We start from the raw sequence: 7133 nt of genomic DNA on the forward strand, positions 1-7133 counted from the left end.
ACAGAGGAGGAAATTCGAGATAATGGTGAATCCTACCCTGTCTTGTCCTGTCAACCGTCACCCAGAACGCTCCGCCTCCATCTGCAGCCATCCCGGTAGTGTACCTATAGAGTTTTCTTGGTAAAAATACAGAAGGGGTTTACCATCCACGCAGTCAGCTTGAATCTCCACCCTCGACTCTCTCCCGTGTCGCTGCCGCCCAACACGGGTAGTCTTGCCTTGTAGCGGACGGCCTGCCACTCCCTAGCCACTGACCAAGCTAGGAATGGAATGGACGGGCCTCTGCTTGGCTCTCCCTCCCGTAGCCGAGACTGGTAGAGGACTGGAAACTCTCCAGGTGCCATCCTGAGAGGGGCGAATCCTATCATTAATGAGCTCCCCTCTGGGAATGGAGCAGTAATTAGTAATTTATACGCAATCGATGGAACCACCTTAGTAACATAATAATAGAGAAGCGGCGTGGCTAAGTGGAAAGAGCACGGGCTTGGGAGTCAGAGGATGAGGGTTCTAATCCCGGCTCCTCCACTTGTACGCTATGTGACTTTGGGCAAAACGCTTAACTTCTCTGCGCCTCAGTTACCTCATCTAGAAAATGGGGATTAAGACTGAGCCCCATGTGGGACAACGTGACTACCCAGTGCTTAGAACAGTGCTTGGCACATAGAAAGCACTTCACAAATATCAAAATTATTATTATTATCAAATCATGAAGAGACACTTGAGTTTACAGTAAATAGAAACTAGAGATACCTTGTAAAAAAACAATCAATCAATCTTATGCACTGAGCACTTAACTACGGAAAGACTGTACGTCCTACATGGGACAGGGAACGTATCCGACCCTAATTAACTTACACTTACCGCAGCATTTAGAACGGTGTTTGACACATAGTAAGCGCTTTATAAATACCATTAGAAAAGAAAAGAATCCCGTCTCTTGAAGAGAACTCTATGCCAGACTTGAATGTTTTTAAGGATTAGGAACAGGACTGTGGTTGTCGGTCTGAGGAGAAAACCTCCCAAGAGGAAGGAGGAGAGGAGAGGAAATGAAGGAGACGGATGAGAGGGAGAGTTCCACAGATTCAGTCCCTTGCTGCTAAAAATGGAGGAAATTCAGCGGATTCCCTCAAGATCAATTTGACCAGAAAGGGGCTACTCAACCAGTCAATCAGCACCCTGCAAAGTTTGACTGGACTCTAACGACCCATCAACGGTTTATTTTGGAGTCTTGCGCGATTTATGCAACAGCCTACACACTTCAACATTTTCTATGAGAATGCGTAACCTGTTCTTCTTTGGTCAGTCTCTCTCTCTCTCTCTCATTCCCCAGGAAGCCACACTACTCGACCCCTCAGCTCCTGCCCTCGAGTCGGAGACGGCCCCTTCCGCTTCCCTCCCCGATGCCGACTTAGTTAAATGCAAATCTCCTTCTGCCACTCCAGACCAGGTGATGGACCGAGGCCCGTTTCCCGACTCCTCAGATCCCGGAGTTTCCCCGGCAAATTCAAACATCTTCTGGGTCTGAGAAAGTCTCTCTGTGCCTCTCCCAGGCCAGACCGGTGCCGCCATCGGCGGCTCTGTTTGTGCCCCCTCCTCGGACCCTCCCGTTGCGGCAGACGTGCATTTGGGGGTTCAGAAGCCCTCGGAAGGGGACTCCCGTTGAAAGCCGGACCTGGCTCTCACTGTTCACCTCCTTTACCGGCTGCTTGGCGGCCCAGAATCTCTCTCCCTGCCCCTGGCCACCCACGCCCCCATCCATTCCCGTCGGCACGCGAGGGATAGCATGTCACCCATATCCAGAAGCTCTCTGGGAGCCACCTGTTTAAGTGAAGCACGCCATTACCTGATCCTTGGGAAGGCGCTTTGATTTCTCTCGGTACTCACTGCTGGAACGGACGGCCCACATTCCATGATCCAAGCGGGCAAAGCCCGACCTCTCTCCTGTGCCAAAAGAGAGGAGCCGGGCCCTGAACGGGCAGCCTCTGAGCGTTTCTCTCGGAGGCTCCAGTACGGTTCAGTGCCGCAGAGATCGATACCGTTCTCGCGAATGGTAGGGTCTGTTCCTGCAGTTCCTCTCTCCTTGAAAAATAACAATAATGACTCTGGTATTTGTTCAGCACCTACTACGCTCCTATGTGGATTGCCTCTCTTCACTGCTGTATTGTACTTTTCATGAGCTTAGTCCAGTGCTCTGCACATAGTAAGTGTTCAATAAATACAATTGCATGAATGAAAGAGCCTAACAAATACCATTTTTTTATTTTTTAAAAGTCACCAGAGATATCTGCATGTGTCTGTCTTTCCGTGTCAGTATTCCCACCGTGCCGATTGCCTCGGGAGTGTGTTCCGTAGCATCTCCTCCACGATGAGGAGCCTGTGGTTAGCCGGAACAACAGGCTACTGCTGTAGGATTATTTTTTTCTCCCAGCTCCCAGAGGAGCTAGTTGTCACTGCTGCAAAGAACGAGGTTTCCCTTTTCCAGTCCTGATGAGATTGCAATACCGTGGGGCACCGCAGAATTTGAGGAAGATGTAAAACAAAATGGAAGTTGTGACTCCCAGAGGGATTAAGGGAAAGTGGTCCTTCCTCAGAGAAGGCAGGCCAGCTAGTGGATTTTTGTTTTTTTGTCAAGGATGACATTACAGGCTGGATATAGAATAGGACCAGCTTGAGAATAGGGTCGGGGTACACTGGCTCCGGGGGTGAATATTTTGGATTCCCTTAGCTCCCCACACTCAGTCGGTGAAACTGCAGGCCATACCTGGAAGTCTTCCACAATGACTCTGTGTCATCCTCTTCCTTCCCAGGGATCCCAGTGCTTTCCCCTTGGCGGCCAGGAGACTCTTCCCTCTGGCCAGCTAAAGCCCGATTGGAGATGTGGAGGACACGATCCACAGACTTGCAAACCTCAAGTACTCGGAGATGGAAATGGGGTCCATATCGCACAGGGGCTGCTACTTTTCACTCACAAGAAGCCCAGGGCCCCTGGCTGGCAGATCTGATGCTCCTCACACAGTAAGTGCTCAATAAATAACACATTGATTGAGTGGATCATGCTGACCGCCTCCTTGGCTTGGTCATTTGCCCGGAGGCCCGGGCCAGGCGCCTTCTTGAAGATGAGGGATTAATCAGGGAAGGCCTCCTGGAGGAGACATGCTTTCAGAGGGTCCTGGCAGGGGGAAAGCGAGTTCCAGGGAGGGCGTGAACAAGAGGTTGGGGATAAGAGATTGGCCTGAAAGAAATAGAGTGTGTGAGTTGGGGCGCAATGGGAGAGGAGGGGGAGAGATGTGTCTCTACATTTACTCTTTCATTAATTATTATAGCTCAATTTATCTCGCAATCAGGTGTACTTATTGAGCACCTACTGTGTGCCCAGAATGGTACTAAGCTGAAAGATGATGAATAAAAGAGAGTTAGACCTGATCGCTGTTTACCAGGGAGTTTACCATCTGTGTTCTGGTCTCCATCAACCTGGGGGATCCTCAAAGATAGAGATGATCGTTTATTTCTGCTGGTTGTCTACGCACATTTAGCAAATGCTGCTGGGTCTGGAACTCCTACATTCTACGTGTAGCCCAAAATACGAGCCGCGATGCGCTGAGTCACTTCTGCCTCGTTGCTAGCTCATTCTCGTCTCTCCTTCCCACATCCCTTCTGTCTGGTGTTTCCAAGCTCTGGAAAAGTGAGGCTCAATCGGGTAGCCGCCGGAGACTGAGATTGGACGGGTCAAAGTGGAAATGAGGTAAGGAAAGGGGACATCCTGGGGGGGGGGGGAGAAGGGAGGGGGCAGATCCTAGGGAACAGGACTGGCTGTGAAGGTGGGGAACATAGCACCTGATACCCCCGGGGTACATCGCAAAGGCAGCAGAAAATACAAAGAGGCCCCAGACTTTTAACTTCCTAATACAGAAAATGTTTATTGAGACCAACATTGAACAGTGCAACACCAGAACAGTACGTTTTACCACGCTATGTGTAAAGAGAGCCTCCTCTGGCCCAGGCCCACCGGATTTCCAACCTCTAGGGGCATTCAGGTTGACCAACTGGCCTTTATTTGGAAAACGTTTGTTTCCGAGTATGATTTTGCCCCATCTCTCCCTCCTCACTCCTTTGTTCTCTGTGGAGTTAAAACCCACTTGGTCCTTAGTTCATCATTCTTCATCTGCTTTAAAAATCCGCCCAGTGGAGAGAATAACTCTTTTTCTTAAAATGGAGCCGGGTCTGGGATCCTTCTGCCTGATGGACCTATTCCCATTTCATTCTTATCAGTTTCTCAAAACAAGCCCCCACCCCACACCGACGCTACATACAGACCACTTGCTACGATGCACAAATAGATATTTTAACAGGTTTTTCTTCTTGAAGGGCAGAACGCTGAAATCCCTGAAACCTCCTCAGTACCGATCCGCTTTCGGGAATTCAACACATCGTTCCAGGCAATTCCTCGCTTTGAGAGACCGACTGTTTGGTTGGACAGAAGCAAAAGGAGAAATGCAATACACCAAGCCCGTCAGTAACGACTCCTGTGCCAAGATTGCTTCACCATTTCTTGTTCTGTCCTCCGTTCACGAGGGAGCGCTAGCCAGAAGGAATGGTTTGGGACTAAACATGAAGTCGTCAGCATGGGACCTGCAGAATTCCATCAACCCCCACCCCGTCTTGAGGCTCCTGACCTCCTGGCTGTTGGAATCAACCACCGAGAGCCCCTCGACAGGGCAGAAGAAAGGCCTGGGCAAGTCCAACGGTTTGCGTGTGGGGAGGGGTTCGCTCTGGTCTCTTTTTCAAGGACCCCCCCCAGCTTCTTCCAAAAACGCCCCTCTTCCTCCCCACAGTCCACTGAGACAAGGCAGGGTCCTCATCACGGGTCTCTCCAGGCAAGAAAGAACAAAAGGGAGAGGGTCAAGGCCAAGCATATGTGCTGGCTCCCAGTTCAGGGCACGGTATTGTCCACCGCCCAGAGACACAAGCACACCAGGCCTCGGGCAGCCTTGTGAAGAAGTGGGTTGAGCTCTGCGGGGGGGAAGGGGGTGAGAGCGAGCAGGCAGCCTCTGACTCCAGGTCCCGGGGCTGCCGGAAGGCCCAGTAGCCCCCACCTCCCACTCCCCAACCCCTTGATGTCTTTCTCAAACCGTATTTGGCATTAATCGACCCCAGGCTTTCAGAACACTTTCTGCTGCCCTCCACTTCCATCTTAAGAGCCCTGCCCTTAGTGGGGTCGCAGTGTAGAGTTATTTCTCCACTGCTGCACCAGCTCCTTAACTTTCAGCCAACGAATTTCCTCAGCCTCGATCTTGATGGCTTGGCAGGTCAAAGGGGAACATCAGAGACAACTTCCCTCGTTCTTTTCTTCGGCGCTGGCTTTTCATACCGGAGCCTGATGTCCAGGCTTTTCCTTCCATTTTACGGCCGGGGTGGCATCAAACAAGCCTGATTTTAGTGCCCCCATCGATGGAAAAGAAAACGCGTCTGACGGGGCCGTGGCGGTAGGCTGGTGGAGTGGGTTTTGTGAGGTGAATTGGGCCAGCAGGAATCCTGAAAAGTTGCTTGCTGGAGGCCACCGGCAGAGGAGCAGCCTGGCTTCTAATTCCAGCTCTGCCACTTTCCTGGGGGAGTGGCTTCGGGCAAATCACTGAATTCCTGTACCTCGGTTTCCTCATCTGTCAAATAGGGATTCAATTCCTGTCCTTCCTACTTACACTGGGAGCCCTGCGTGAGATAGGGACTGTGTCCGACCTGATTATCTTGCGTCTACCCCCAGCGCTCAGAACGATGCCTGTCACAAAGTAAGCACTTAAATACCATAATGAATACTATTTCAAGGATTACGACCACCACCAAGGCAACCTTGGTCTGCTGGGTTACGATGCCGCGGACCGGAAGCATCCAACAATACTGCACCCCTGCCCACCTAGGGGCCGAGCTTCGCTCCAACCAGGCTTACGGATGTATAATGTGGTGCCACGAGAGGACGAATGAAAGGGGCACCCCCTTAGAGGCAACGGGGAGAATCTAGACCGTAGACTGTGAGCTCGTTGCGGGCAGGCAATGTCACTGTTTATTGTTGTACTGTACTTTCCCGAACGCTTGGTACAGTGCTCTGCACAGAGAAAGCGCTCAATAAATACGACAATGAATAATGGGGTATACTGGCCCCAGGGAAACCAAGCGTAGCGGTGAGTCTCTTCCAGAAGCAGCCCAGTCCTCCAGGATTTCTGTAAACGAACCCAAGCGACAGACGGGACGGTGGTGGTGGAAGCTGAGGAGGGCACCACCGTGTCTTCCCGGTGAGCTTTACAAAAGAGGAAAAAATCCTGGGGTTGGGGGTGAGCTGCCGTGACCACAGTGATTGGATGCAGGGTGGGGGTGGGGTGAGAATCCCGTGACTGCTTCGCATCTGCTTCCTCGTGCAGCTGGTTCTCCATCCTGAAGCATGCGCCGGACGGGACCGGTGTAAGATAAGCCTCGGTGGGTCTCCCATGCCCTTAGACGTACCTTAGCCCAACTCTTGGCTTTCTCCTGCCCGGCTGTCCACCACGGCTAGAAAGTCACCAGCTGCCTAGCAACACTAATGCAGCAGCTCAGATTTAAATAATATAGACAGTGCAGTACAAAGAAAATAAATAGCCACCTAAGAGGAGGAAAACGTATTAACACCGGTTTCTTCAGGCTTAATGAACGTCGGGGCTTTTAGTCGCTGGCCCCTGACGCAGTCTCCCAAAACAAGCTGCCTTACATTTGGGAAAGGATGATATCAAAGAAACAAGAGCACTGCTCCTTAAAAGGTGATTAGGCAATCAGACTGACCCTGATTTAAAATAAAATAGAACCACCCCCAATCCATCCCTAAAAATGTTTTTCTTTTGTTTTCAGATAAAAATGTCTCCTCATTCTTGGCTGGAAGCCCTCCTTAAAAATGCTGATTTTACCCACTCCTCCCAACACCCCCCTCCCCATAAAAATATGTGGCTGATCAAAGTTCTGATTAAAAATTAATTCCCACCTTTTCCTCTTTAACCTTTAAACTTAGATTTTAAAAAGAGCGACTGAAAGCCACTGACTTTTTCAGAGAAGTTGTTTCTCCAGTACCTTAGAATGATTTTTTTTTTCCACTGAGGCGAGAATCGGTTCCCTTA

The 7133-nt window shown here is 50.6% G+C and overlaps 1 non-coding gene across 1 annotated transcript; it reads right to left on the bottom strand.

The window, feature by feature from the left end:
- Positions 1-217: 217 nt before the first annotated feature.
- On the bottom strand, positions 218-355 carry LOC114805985. The gene has a single exon (XR_003754116.1). It is a non-coding gene; the product is annotated as a small nucleolar RNA SNORA7 (small nucleolar RNA).
- Positions 356-7133: the final 6778 nt, after the last annotated feature.

The sequence above is a fragment of the Ornithorhynchus anatinus genome, chromosome 20 (assembly GCF_004115215.2).
Source record: "Ornithorhynchus anatinus isolate Pmale09 chromosome 20, mOrnAna1.pri.v4, whole genome shotgun sequence".
NCBI lineage: Eukaryota > Metazoa > Chordata > Mammalia > Monotremata > Ornithorhynchidae > Ornithorhynchus > Ornithorhynchus anatinus.